The sequence below is a fragment of the Oryctolagus cuniculus genome, chromosome 1 (genome assembly GCF_964237555.1).
Source record: "Oryctolagus cuniculus chromosome 1, mOryCun1.1, whole genome shotgun sequence".
Taxonomy (NCBI): Eukaryota; Metazoa; Chordata; class Mammalia; order Lagomorpha; family Leporidae; genus Oryctolagus; species Oryctolagus cuniculus.
Genome location: NC_091432.1, coordinates 127,524,501 through 127,539,098, shown reverse-complemented (window position 1 = coordinate 127,539,098; position 14,598 = coordinate 127,524,501). Strand labels below are relative to the sequence as shown.

The 14,598-nt window shown below is 45.4% G+C and overlaps 1 protein-coding gene and 1 long non-coding RNA gene across 3 annotated transcripts in view; one reads left to right on the top strand and one right to left on the bottom strand.

Annotated features, from left to right (window-relative positions):
• OPCML (opioid binding protein/cell adhesion molecule like) overlaps positions 1-14,598 on the top strand; it is a 1,351,977-nt gene that overhangs the window by 256,107 nt on the left and 1,081,272 nt on the right. The gene's annotated exons all lie outside the window — the stretch shown is intronic.
• The window catches only part of LOC103348864 (uncharacterized), a 60,036-nt gene continuing 50,969 nt past the window's right edge, over positions 5,532-14,598 (bottom strand). Inside the window, exon 3 of the long non-coding RNA XR_517133.3 lies at positions 5,532-7,494. This is a non-coding gene — a long non-coding RNA (uncharacterized lncRNA). The remainder of the gene's footprint in view (positions 7,495-14,598) is intronic.

Genomic DNA, 14,598 nt, shown 5'->3' with positions numbered 1-14,598 from the left:
CAAAAGATAATTCTAGTATCTTTGTAAATCAGGTCCCAAGTCCTTGGAGTGCTATTGAATAATCGATGGTTGGCCTGGACTCACCCTTTTCAACTTTCTGACTAGAACCAGAAACTCCAAAGGCTTCCACACCCTGAATCCCATGATCATTACCAAAGATAATGATAAATGATAATGTTTCAGTGTTAATGAGGGAGTAAATAGCGTGCTAATGACATTTGCAGATGGATCTACATTAGGAGAAGTTGTTAACACCAATGAAGCTGGAAAGAAAGTAATGAAAGTTCTGAAGATTAGAAACATACAACGAGGGAAAAAAGAAATGAAAACAAACTGGAATTCACTCGATATAATGTCTATTCTTGTAACAGACAAGGATGTAATTAAAAAGAAGGCATTACAGTGCTGGAGGCCTAAAGAAAGGATTGCAAAGAACACCTAACATGACTCTTATCCATGGTGTGAATAGTACTCTATTCCAAGACTTCTGCAAGTATCCTTGGTTCTGTGACTGGTGTTGGGACAATAAGTCTTTTAGCAGAAAATGTATTTTTGTATGTATATGTGCACACTTGATTATAAATATCATCGCCATAAAGAACATGTAACTCATTATTTATAAATAAAGAATAAAAAATGCTCTTTGTTGTAAATTCAATAAAGCTAATTGATTTTCACAGGGTATTTTCCTTAATTTTTACAAAATTCTTGTATCCATAGCCATTCTATGCTGAACAAAGGTAGTTGTGGCATGGATGCTGGTTGATATTTTTTTTAATCTACATTAAGTCAGACGAGAGTGGAGCAACACAGATTGTATGTCAGGACTTTCTCCCTTTTTGTCAATGAGTCAGCAACTTCTTTGCTGAATTCGATAACAGTTTTTGAGTTCTCAAAGCATTTTTCTTCAATTTTTGTGTCATTCACAATATAATGATTACAGATACAATCTTGCGTGTTTCATCTCTATCATTAACATTTTCTTTTTATCTCTTTTAAGTCTAGACAGCAGACCAAACAGTTAAGCCTGGATTTGTAGCATCTGCTAACGTTCATGGTCTAAGTGTTCTCACCACAGTCAATTTTGAGCTACCGACTTGGTGATGTCAGACTTGAACATGAGGAGATGCACAGTTGCACACCATTCTATAGTCTTTTCACTAGTGGGGGCACCCAGTCTTGAACCTGAGAATCTCAAACTGTGAGCTAAATGAGCTTTTTTCTCTTTGTAAAGGTGGTTGCCTCAGGTATTGTAGTACTGAAGACCAACTTACACCATATACTGCCATAATTGTTAGGTGAAAACCCAAATGCCTTGCTGTGGTAGATAGTTGCAAGTGCCATCCCAGTCTGTTCTCTGGATCCCCTTCTTCGCTCCATGTTCACCTCACTCCACAGCACCAATGGTATCCATCATGCACAGAATTCTGCCCAAACCATTCTGTCTGTGTGAGATACTCTTCCTGTTCTTCTCATGTGAGAAACCATGTTTGTCTCTCCAAAAAAGCTTTATTTGATTTTCTGAAGGAGAGTTACTTAGTCCTCCTGCACCCCCATAATTACCTGTTTACATTTTTCTTACATTAAATAATGCATATAACATCCCTTATGCAAGGCAAGGATCAACTGATGGTCTTCCCCCAGTTTTCTAGTAGCAAGGGTATGGGTTTTAAATTCAGGACCCAGTGACTTGCTGCAGCAGTGACTTGGGGCAAATTATATAACCATTTTACATTTCCATTTCCTTATCTGAAAAATGGAAATATTTGTGCCTATATTTTAGACGTACTGGAAAGACCAAATCAGACACTGTTGTCAAAATATCGTGCCAATTTCGTGTGGCCAATATATATTAATTCTCTTCCCCTAACACCCATTTTTACATATTATGTATTAATTATTTGTTCCCCTGCCATTTTAAGACTGTGAGATTTCTGGGCAATGAGACCATTATTATTTCGACTTTTGTATTTCTTTCATGCTTAGTGTAGTCTATGGAACATGGGACATGCTCAGTAACTGTTTGTAGGGTGAATTAAGTACAGGGATTCTAGAAACCTAAGCTCAATAAGGTGAGTGAATAAAATGAATCACTCACCTGGTAATAAGTGAACATCTACTGTGTGCAGACTATGAGGGAAACCTAAGCTAACATCACTGTTTTAAGGGAGTTTGTGGTATCAGTTAGGAAAGATTTCTCTACATGAAGAAGTTAGAAAATATTGTACACAGTCCTCCCATGAAAAACGCTTTGTAATGAGCAGGATGCCTGGTACAGTATGACAGACAGGGCATTTCTGTAGTGGGGCAAGCATATGCAGGCATTAGTGGAGGAGGCAGGGTCTTGGGGGCTTTGAATGATAAAGAAAGTGATTGAACAGCAAACAGCCATTGAGAGTTCTTATGTAGCAGTGTGGTACAGGGAAGATCCCTTAAACAAATTAGCATAGCCAAGTTCTGCACTAGAGTCTGAGGAATGAGCCAAAAGAGCAAAATTCTGAGTGCTCTGAGCTGAAATATGTTCCTTTAAAATGTGTATATTGGCCAGCGCCTTGGCTCACTAGGCTAAGCCTCCGCCTGCGGCGCCAGCACACCTGGTTCTAGTCCCAGTCCGGGTGCCAGATTCTGTCCTGGTTGCCCCTCTTCCAGGCCAGCTCTCTGCTGTGGCCAGGGAGCGCAGTGGAGGATAGCCCAAGTCCTTGGGCCCTGCACCCCATGGGAGACCAGGAGAAGCACCTGCCTCCTGCCTTCAGATCAGTGCGGTGCGCTGGCTGCAGCGCGCTGGCCACGGTGGCCATTGGAGGGTGAACCAACGGCAAAGGAAGACCTTTCTCTCTGTCTCTCTCTCTCACTGTCCACTCTGCCTGTCAAAAAAAATAATAAAAATAAAAAAAATGTGTATATTAAGTCCTGGCCTGTGACTGCATGTGGAGGTAGGGCCTGTAAAGAGGTAATTAAGTTCGAATGACCCCATGAGAATGAGCCCTGCTCTGACACAATGGGCGTCCTCTTGGGAAGAATGGGCTAGAACACAAACTAAGGGATGACCCTGGAGAGGACATAGTGAGAAGGCAGCCTTCTGCAGGACCCAGAGGCCTCAGAAGAACTCAGCCCTGCCAGCATCTTGATCTCAGAATTGCACCTTCCAGAACTGTCGGAAGAATCAGTTGCTGCCGTTGAAACTACCCAGTCTGTGGTATTTGTAATGGCATCCCTAGAAAACTGACACGCGGATCCAGGCTGCCCACAGTAGGCGTAGGCTGGAGCTGAGGGTCCTTGCTGAAGAAGCATGAGAAAACTCAGCAGATGCTGGGATCCGGGGAGAGCACCCGGCACTTGGGTTTCTGCAGCCAACCCAAGGGCTGAGGTCCTTGCAGGCCTTTTTCCCTTTCAAGAAGCTCAGTTGGTCTCTCATTCTCCACTCTCTCACTCCTTGCTGTTGCTCTCCCCTGGGATGGTGTCAAGGTTTTTCCATGCTCCAGGAATAACTCCTTATAGGATAACATCTTCTATTCCTCATTCCTCTTGGTACTGACCTCACCCAGTACACAGTCTGTGTGTCTGTCCATGTCCTAAGTAGTCAGCTAAGCTCATGGAAGGAAGGGGTCATCTTAGCTTTAGACCTAAACACAACATTTGGCATGCAGCAAATGCTTAATATGAAGACACTTAAAAGCTTTGCAGAAAAATGGACTTTAAAGATTATATGGGTGGGTTGGCCCTGTGGCACAGGGGGTAAAGCTGTGCCACAGTGCTGGGCATCCCATATGGTTGCCGGTTTGAGTCCTGGATGCTCCACTTCTGATCCAGCTCTCTGCTATGACCTGGGAAAGCAGTAGAAGATGGCTCAAGTCTTTGGGCACCTGCACCCATGTGGGAGACTCCAAAGAAGTTCTTTGCTCCTGGCTTTAGATCAGCCCAGCTCTGGCCATTGCGACCATTTGGGGAGTGAATGGAAGACTTTCTCTCTCTCTCTCTATCTCTCTCTCTCCCTCCCTCCCTCCCTCCCTCCCTCTCTCTCTGCCTTTCTATAACTCTGCCTTCCAAATAAATAAATAAATCTTGTAAAAAAAGATCATATTGGTGCAAAAAAGTTGAAATCCATTCATAGATTTTATAGTATGTATTTCCATGAACTTGTTGAAGACACCTTGTATATACAATTTCAAAGTGTTTTGCACCAAAACAAAGTTATCTTTTCATTTCATTCTTCACTTCTTTTGAAGTGCCTTCATATGTATTTTCTGGCTAGGATTTTACCTTGCGGCATGGCTCCAGGAAAACTTAATTCATTCTACCTGACTCTGCTAGCCCTTCACGCTCATGTTTCTGCTCCTCTATGCGTTATTTTTGTAATAGCAAATGAACACTTTCCATGGAGTTGTTTTTTCTGATGTTCTTTGCCCCAGCCCCATCCATGGAAGACAGCTCAGGCATTGGTGGGCTCATGCCATCTTTGTGCCCTCTTGGCTCTGCCTTCTATCTGGAATGGCCTCTGCTCCAGGGCTGGCTGCAGCGACTGCAATGGGACAGACATGAGGTGAGCTCACAAGGGCTGAGCTTTCAGAGATTTCCTCATTGTCTCTTGTCTGCATAGTTTGGAAATAGCACTCAGCTTGAAGCAGCAGTTACCTGAAGGGTGGCCAAAGGAGGAAAACTTCTACTGCTTTGCACTCTCACCTTCAATGTGGAACACTTCCAGTCCTAAATGTGTGGGGTTTCCTTCTACACACCAAGCAGTTCTCCGACACATACCAGCTGAGTGTCTGTTGAGTCCATTCCCTTCTGGCTCTATTCACCTGGAAATGGTGTCAGATCCCATGGTCAAGGGCTCAGTCCTCATGACTGCCTTGCTTTCAAATGAAAGCCCCAGACCATGACCTGGACCCCTGATCAATTGGCTATAAACCATTGGTCCCCACGACCCCCTGTTAGGTTCAATTCTTTTGCTACAACTCAGAAAAACATTGAATGTGTCCTTGTTTGTTGTAAAGGCCATCACAAAGCACAGAGCTGAAGCGATGGATAGAGCAAGGCCTGTGGGGTGAGGGTGCCCGCTCTGGGCACCACTCTCCCAGCACCTCCATGTGCGCAGCTTCCCCATTGCTTGCTCATATGTTTTACAGGGCTACAGCTTCACTTCCCTGGAGGCTGGGGGTAGGGCAGAAAGTTCCAGCCCTTGAATCTAATCCCTTGGGGATGGGCCTGTCATAGGGTATTTAAGAGACCCATCCTAAGTTACCACATTAATATAAAATCGGTTGTTATCAAGGTGCTCGTGAATAACAAAGTTATTATTTTTTAAATATTTATTTATTTGAAAGGCAGAGTTACAGAGAGGCAGAGGCAGAGAGAGAGGGGTCTTCCATCTGCTGGTTCACTCCCCAAATGGCTGCAATGGCCAGAGCTGCACTGATCCAAAATCAGGAGCCAGAAGCTTTTTCCAGGTCTCCCACATAGGTGCATAGGCCCAAGGACTTGAGCCATCTTCTACTGCTTTTCCAGGCCATAGCAGAGAGCTGGATCAGAAGTGGAGCAGACAGGACTTGAATCAGCACCCATATGGGAATGTTGACACTGCAGGCCACAGCTTTATCAACTATGCCACTGTGCCAGCCCCCAAAATTACTCTTGTCACTCAGAAAGTGCCAAGGGTTTGGGAGCCACATGACAGAAACCAGGGGAAAAGACCAGAAGTGTTTCCTATCACCACAGTGAGAAGAACATTTAACCCATACCTGCTGGGGGCACCTGTTGGAAGAGCTGAGGATGAGGGGTGGGGAGAGAGGCCACTTGTTCTCATGGAGGACTTGGACAAGCAGGCAATGACAGCAGCATAGCAGATGGCAGAACCATCTGACTGAGAGGTTTAGCAGGCACCTCTGTCACAGAGGACAGTCTCACGTGGTGAGTCAGCTCAGGCAAGCTTGTTGGCCACACTGGTGGAGACGTGCTCACTAACTAGGCAAGGCCACATTACAAAGAAAGTGACTCCTGTGAAGATGGTTGAGCCATTGAGTTTTAAAGGGGCAGAGAAGAATCAGGATCAGGATGAAGTGTTAGAGAGCTCTCTCCAGCTGCTGTGAAGTCAGCTACAGGAAGAGATTAGAAGCAGGAAGGACGGCTTTGGTTTAGTCTTGGAGATAGGTGAGCTTTCTTACACTAGCACCACAGTCTGATGAGTAGCAGATTCATTTTGTGCTCCCAAACTTAGTGGCTTAAAACAACAAATTTATTACCCTGTATTTCCATTGATGAGACATCTCTGTGAGTCTCACCAGGCTAAAAGTAGGGGTAGACTGGACAGTGTTCCTTTCTGGTTAGAAGCACGTGCATTGCTCACTCAAGCATTGCTGGAGTTCATTTCCTGTTGATTAAACGCTGCGTCTTCAGATTTCATGTTCATTGTTGGGCATTGGTTTGGGGTGTTACTAGCTCCTAGAGGTGTCTTCTGCCCTTGTACATGGTAGGGCTTTATATCTCAGACCCCCTCTCCTCATGCCAGTTCTCTGACTTCACCAGGAAAGGCTCTCAGATTTTGAAGATTCTTGTGATTACGCTGTGGCTACCTGAACAATGCATGACAAACCCCGAACCACATCTGCAAGGTTCCTTTTCCAGAGTGTGGTGCCATATTCTCATCTCCAGCTCCTGAGCAGGAGGAGCCATCGTTCTGCCCCAGAGGGTGGCCTTCCTTCTCCTCCTGCTTCACCCTCATTGACTGTAAAACTATTTTGGTTCTCATCATATACCTTGTATTCCTCTCTAATTTCTTGGCACAGAAAATATAGAAAGGTGGACTCCGTTGTGGACATAGAGAATGAAAATCTATCTGTTGCAACAGTCCAAGTTATTTGTGTGGATGATGAGGTTTGAGACATATCGCTTTAAAGCACTCGCCTTCCCTCATCTCCCTCTGTAATTTAGAACATCTAAATTCTCCCCTTTTTTTGTGACAGGCAGAGTGGACAGTGAGAGAGAGGGAGAGAGAGAGAGAGAGAAAGGTCTTCCTTTGCCGTTGGTTCACCCTCCAATGGCCGCCGCGGCTGGCGCACCGTACTGATCTGAAGGCAGGAGCCAGGTGCTTCTCCTGGTCTCCCATGGGGTGCAGGGCCCAAGGACTTGGGCCATCCTCCACTGCACTCCCTGGCCACAGCAGAGAGCTGGCCTGGAAGAGGGGCAACCGGGACAGAATACGGTGCCCTGACTGGGACTAGAACCTGGGGTGCAGGCACAGCTAGGTGGAGGATTAGCCTATTGAGCCGCGGCGCCAGCCTAATTCTCCCTGTCTTTCTGAATTGGGTTATTGAAAGGGCTCTTGGTTAAGCAAATCTCCTGTGCTAGGCTCTGAGTTTTATTCCATTTTGTTTTTCCTGTCTTCGGATCATTCTTGGCAACTGATGTCACTGCTCAGGTCTGTCTGTGTTTCTAGAATCACGAATTCTCCAAGGTCAAGATGTCACTGCCAGCAAGGGGTAGAAGGTGCCGAGACTCCTGGGGTGGAAGGAAAGACAGAGAAGCGTTTTTAAATGGCACAGTCTGTTCAAGTCACTATGCTGATGAGACGGGAAGAGCTGGGAACTGGGGATTTGTGAATCCAAGCTGTTAACTGGGTTTCACAGGGAGTTGTCAAAGCCTGAGAATTGGTTTCATCAGAAAGTCTGTAGGTTCAGTGTATTTCTAAATGCACAGGGCCAGATTAACTTGTTGGAGTTTGTGGTAAGAAAATTTAACTCCAGGACTGTGAGCTTTGCTGTATTTTTGTCACCTCTATACTTGAGGACTTGGATTCACAAGGTGTGTTCTCAAGGTTCTTGGAAAATACGCATTATGAAAAAAGTCTGCATGGGTTTCATAAACATTTTACAGTATTTGTATTCCAGCTTCCCACAAACTTCTACAGTTGCCCTTATACCTCTGTAACTGACAGCATTGAATCTCCATGCACTGTGTGGATGGAAGACCGACTGTGAAGGTGAACTCATGGTGTTGAGTATTTCCCTCTCTGTATCCCATGCTCCCCCCATTCAATGTCAGGATGGAATATGGGAATTTCTGATAAGCTGGGGACGTTGTAATCAGGAGATCTGTGTGAATGTCTTAAAAGGCCAGGATTTCCAAGAATTAAAATATCTATGCTTTATTATGAGATGTTCTGTTGTAGGTCATAGAAGCTTTGAGAAGCTTGACTCTCTTGCCCCTGTATTTCAGCTCATTGGCTGGTTACTATTTTAACTTGTTCCTTCCCATGTCTGTGCCCACCGTACTGAGCCAGAGTGCTTTGTATACAGCAGACTCTAAGGGAGTAGCAGTTGAAGGGAAAACGCACAAATGTGCATCAGCTGTCATATTCGTATCTCCTTTGGGGTTGTCATGCTTCTCAGCAAATATGTATCTCAGCAGTGTCAGAGAGTCAGGGAAGAGTTAGCACCTGCCCTTGCTCACTCCTCTCTGGCTTGGGATGCGGCCTCTCCATCATACTCAGTCCCACTGCTCCTCTGCTTTCACTCTGGTGCCATGTCAGGCTGCCCATAGGACTGGATGAAAGGAACTGTATTGTTTCCTTCCACACCCTGACAGGCTCAATCACTTTGAGGGTTTAATTAAAATGTTTAATTACACACAGTTCTAACAGCAGAAAGGTAGCCCTCATCCTGGCCGAGTCCCCAAGACTGGGAGTTAGGGAAGAGAAGGAGAACAAAGGGGAGCAGACCAACCTTCTTGGTTTTCTATCAGCTGAAGAATACAGCCATGAGGAAGAGAGGGGAGATGCTAGGTTATGCTTTCACTGGCATTAGTCCATATTGGAAAGAAGTGAATATTGGTGTCAACATTTTCATCAACTTTGTCTTAATGACCTTGACCTGTACCTGTGGGTCTCCAAGTCTCCAGAGCCACCTTCAGCTCCGACCAGTTCTGTGCAACACTCCTTTCCCCAGTGAGCTCAGCTCTGCCTTTTGTTTGTTCTCTCTGACCTCATCCATCCTGTGTCCTGCTCCCTTTGGAAGGACGTGTCCGGGTTGTGTTAACCTGCCTGTGTGGCTATGATCTTAAGTTGTACTTTGCTCTGGTTGAAAAACAAGCCCTCTAAAAGGAGTCATGAAGATTCTTTTTTTTTTTTTTTTTTTTTTTTTTTTTTGACAGGCAGAGTGGACAGTGAGAGAGAGACAGAGAGAAAGGTCTTCCTTTGCCGTTGGTTCACACTCCAATGGCTGCCGCGGGCAGCATGCTGTGGCCAGCACATCGCGCTGATCCGAAGGCAGGAGCCAGGTGTTTCTCCTGGTCTCCCATGCGGGTGCAGGGCCCAAGCACTTGGGCCATCCTCCTCTGCACTCCCGGGCCATAGCAGAGAGCTGGCCTGGAAGAGGGGCAACCAGGACAGAATCCGGCGCCCCGACCGGGACTAGAACCCGGTATGCCGGTGCTGCAAGGCGGAGGATTAGCCTATTGAGCCACGGCGCCGGCCATGAAGATTCTTCAAAATGAGAAAGAGGATTTCTTTTAATCAGGAAAAGCCTATTGGACCTTCTTAAATCAAGTCAAATTACTAATATCAGAATATTGTGTCCCATATATCACAGTCACTCAATAAAACCAGACTTTTGCTATCCTTCTCTCAGCACCTTTACCTGCTGCTCAATCCCAAGCTCATTTGTCATCTTCTTTTTCCAAAGTCAAGGGTAAAACAACTACAAAATGCAACCAACCAACCAACCAAGCTGGGAAAACGTGTTGCAACTGTGAAGAAAGGATGGAGGAGCAAATTACTGTTTTATCTTCATCTTATAAGTTGGGCGGGTGGCAGTAAGTCAATCTGTCATTGATACACAGTCCATATTAAAAAAACTCAGATAAAAGGACCCCATTCTATCATGAATCTATCCTGTGATGTTGAAGACCATGATAAAGGCATGGCTAGGTACCTGCCATGTTCCACTTCTAAAGAGCTGAGTTGTGGGAGCCATATCAACACTCTGGTTTCCAAAACAATTGTAAGTTGCAGAAGCTGGGAGGGAGAGTGGGGTCTGGTAAGGATTTTGCTGTTCCTTCCTTCTGGGTGTATGGTGGGACAGCTGTGCTCTTCAGTTACAGATCTTACATGCCAGAGAGGCCTTTATGATAGTTTCTTCCAGCTAATGGTCTAGTAACTATTCACACTTCAGGTCTTGGGATGACATCAGTGTTTCGGCCTTCCAAGTTCTTGGGGAGGCACTTGTTGTACCAGGCCCTTCCTTACTCCCTGCCCTTGTGGCTATAGGTAGTGCCCTCATTGCATTCCCCTCAAGCCAGCCCACCTGGGCTGCCAAGATCTTCTTCTTAGAACCCTGAGTGATCTAGTGGTGAAGAGATGAGTAAATCTGGTGAGGCTTCAGTGACATTCAGAGAGGCGTTCTCTGAATGCTAGGGTAGGAGAAAAACCCTCTTTCTCTTGCCTAACTTTTGTTTGATGTGACAATCAATGGCATCCACTTATAGATAAAATGAAAAGTTGCAGTAAAATGAGGGTCCATTCTGGCATTGTTTTCTACCACAAGAGGCAATTAGCATAGAAACAGAAGAAAATGGGGACTAAGCTATAGTCTGGGTTTCCCTGACTGATCATTTAACAAATTTTGGTAAGAATACTTATTTATAAATTGAGTTAATAATATTTACCCACCCTATTTCCCAGGCTTGTTGTAGGAACAACACAAAATAATGTCTGATTATCTCTGTAAGTCAGTACTGGAAAAGTCCTCTGGAATGTTTGTAAGACCAGGAGCCCAGGACAAAAGTGTTTTGTGTAATCATAGAAATGGAGTTTGCTCTCTAGCAGAGGTGGGGAGTCTTTTTCTTTCAAGGGCCATTTGGATATTTATAACATCATTTGCAGGTCATACAAATTATTAACCTGCTATAGACTGTAGTTTTTTAATATTTATTTTATTGATTTGAAAGAGTTACAGAGAGAGGTAGAGAGGTAGAGACAGAGAGAGAGAGAGAGGTCTTCCATCCGCTGGTTCACTCCCCAATTGGCCTAATGGCCAGAGCTGCACCAATCTGAAGCCAGGTGCTAGGAGCTACTTCTGGGTCTCCCGTGTGGTTACAGGGGCCCAAGGACTTGGGCCATCTTCTACTGCTTTCCCAGGCCACAGCAGAGAGCTGGATTGGAAGAGGAGCAGCCAGGATTAGAACCAGTGCCCATATGGGATGCCGGCGCTTCAGGCCAGGGTTTTAACCCTCTGTGCCACAGCACTGGCCCCTGGATTGTGTTTTGATTTTGGAGTCCCATCTGTCATTGCCTTGGCAGTGTTAGACCAAATGATTTTGTGGGCCTTAAGCAGCCTGATGGGGGCAGAACCTTCCCCACCCTCTGAGGGATAACCAGACCTGGCCAGTTGGGGTCCATCCTAAGTAAGAGCTCCTATCCCATCACCTCTGGCCACCCCTTCTGTCTTTGGCCCGGCTCCTTCCATGGAATGCATTCCAGGGCTGTGCTAGTAGGTATGCTGGGGAAGACACTAAAGGGAAAGGTCAGATAAGAGTTTCATTGGTTCTTTTTATCAGTTATTCCTTAAAAATTGTGGTCAAAGCCATAGAGTAGATGCGTATCCTGCTCCAGAAACTCCAATGTGGAATAAATACCACATGCTCTTTAACAAGAATTAAGTGTGTTAACCCAAGTTTGAGCCTACACTCCAGAGCTCTCTAGCCTGTGCCACACACTCAGTGTCAATAAGTCGCTCACTAACCATGTCTTCCATTCCCTCTTTGTCCAAGGATTCTGTTGCTTGTAGCAAGCTTGGAAAACTAGTCTTTTCCTCAGTTCCAGTGTTGACATATTGGCCATGACCCACTGCCCCTCTAATAGCCATTGAATTCATCTGGGTTCACCCAAGGGACCCATCCCTGCCATGGATTTAACTGATGAAGATCAAAATGCAAAGACACTTGGGAAAAAATGAGAGGTTTGGGGTAACTTGGAGTAGGAGCCCTGCTGGTGCCCCATTTTCAGTCTAGGTCATGAGAATGCATGGTCCTACAGCTTCCAAGAATTCCGTGGGGCTCTTCTAAATTGCTTTTGTACAGGCTCAGGAAATCCCTTCCCTTGCAGCAAGAGGAGGAAAATCAGAATGTACAACATGTCTCCAAGTGATGCTTTCTGCTTTAGGGCTTTATTTAAAATATATTTCTCCTTTAAAGCCCATTTGGAGACTTGGTCCTGCTTGCTTTGTCTCCCAGCAACGTCAGAAGAGCCGATGAGAATGAGATTTTTTTTTCCCCTTAATGTGTGCTTTTACTCAAGGAAAAAAAAAGTCAACAAAAACCACAGAACTTCTAAACCGGCTCCCAAAATAGACCCAGAGAGAAAGGGAAACCAAAGCATGCTCTGCAACCCTTCTTGAGGAACAATTATAACCTAGAAAAGAAGACTAGGCAAGTGCACAGCTCCTGGAAACAGGCCCAGTGCAGAGGCCTCATTCCCTCTTATCTTCCTCCAGCCACAGGCCCACATCATAGAAAGAGCTCAGCTCACCCAAAACAAATCATTTTACCAAGATCCTGTGGAGATTGGAGCATTTAGGACGGTCAGATGCATTTTGCACAACCATCAAGCTGGGCCACCTGGAGATAGCTCTGGACCCTTGAAGTAGATGACATCTATTTTTTTTTCAAGCATTGACCAAATAAAGTTCCAGGATGCTACTTTGTGCAGGCATTGAATGAGACACTGGTGATGGGTCTGAGAGTGTCCCTCAGAAGCCAACATGTGGGGGAGAGAGAGAGAGAGAGAGAGAGAGAGAGAGAGAGAGAGAGAGAAAGAAACACTCCCACCTGCTGGATCACTCCCTAAATGCCCATGATGGCTGAAGCTGGGCCAAGGCTGAAGCCAGTGGCCAGGAATTCAGTCCAGGTGGTGGAGACCCAATCACTTGAGCCATCACCATTGACTCCCAGGGTCAGCATTGGTGGGAAGCTGAAGTCAGAAGCCAGAGAAAGGAATCTAGCTCAGGCAGCCCGTGTGGGATGCTGGGATCTACCAGCTCGACATTTGTTGACATTTTTTATCTTTGAGACTTGGCATACACTCTCCCCCAAACTGGCTCCATTCTTGGATGCTTCTTTATCTTCCAGTTCACCTTTCCTCTGCCTGCTCCTGGCCCAATGCTGCAGGTAGCTGCACATCCCACCTGTGTATTCTCAGAGCACATAGTACTCTTCCTGATAGGTCCTAGTCACATGATGTGAATTTCCTGGTTGTCCCTCCCTGACTAAAGCACTATAAGATCTATAAGGGCAGAAACTCTACATTAAAAATAAAAGAAATCCATTTGCTACAGAATATGATTACTGTTTTATTAAGATGTTAACTCCAGAAACTAAACTCCTCCTTCTCTACAGGCCAGAGAGACATTCAGACCTGCCGCTACCATTGTCTTGGGCAGCTGTCCAAATCTCAGCCTTATCAGCTATAAATCCAGGATAGTCATATCTTATACGGGTGACAGAAAATCTAAGGAAAAAATATATATACAGCAGCTGATATCTGGAACAAAATGAGATCTCAGGGTAGTAATTATTATGATGCTTAGAGCTGGTGGTAAAGAAAACTGTGTTGTGACTCCACCCACTGTGAGGCAAGGAGCTCTTAGATTGTGTCTATGGAGTAGATATTCTCACTGGCAATCCCATCCTCATTATGCCTCATCCCAAAGAGTTTTCTTAATTCTTCTCTAATCACATCATTATTTCCTTCTGTTAAGTTTTCCAGACTCATCACTTAGCCACCAAAGATCCCTGGCATGAGAATCGGGCATGGTATTTCATGACATGAGCTCAAGCGTTTGGGTTCTAGAATTACAGAGTCTGAAACTGAGCTCTGGCAAGTTGTCATTCTTCTCTGTGCCTCAGTTTCATCATCTGTCAAGCTGGGGATGCAGCCATGCCCTAGAGGGTGACCACGTCCTTCCATGAGCAGCCTATGTTCACCCCTCTTGTAGTTACTGCCCTTGCCTAGGACCATACTAGCGGCCACTTCTTCCTTCCAGCTGTTCCAGGCACACTCCAGAAACCTGGTAGCTAAGACGAGTGGAAAACCAAGCTGTCAATGAGGATGGACAATGGTTAGCAGAGACATAATTGAGGTAACTCAATGGTGAGGGTGAAGATTAAACTAAAGTCTGTAACCCTCAGACTCTACTTTCTTGGATGGCAAATTAGAAGCACAGTGATATGTGACTACTAGGAGTGCAGTCCAGAATGCCTTGAACTGGACATGGGAGAGAGCCTTGAGTTCATCTGCTCCAGTAGCTCTTACTTTAAGAGGATTGAGGATTACCAGGAGTCTTGGTCCCTCAGCCTTATGGTTCAGGAGGTCTGGGGAAAAGTCAAAGGTTGATTTTTTAAAATGTGCTCAGTGGAAATGTGGCACAATGGGTTAAACCACAACTTGCCTCACCAGCATCCCATGTTGGAGTTCTGGTGCCAGTACTGGCTGCTCTACTTCTGATCCTGCTTCCTGCTAATGCACCCAGGAAGGCAGTACTTGGACCCCTAAAACCCCTATAGGAGACCCATATGAAGTTCTTGGCTCCTGGCTTCAGCCTCATCCAGCCT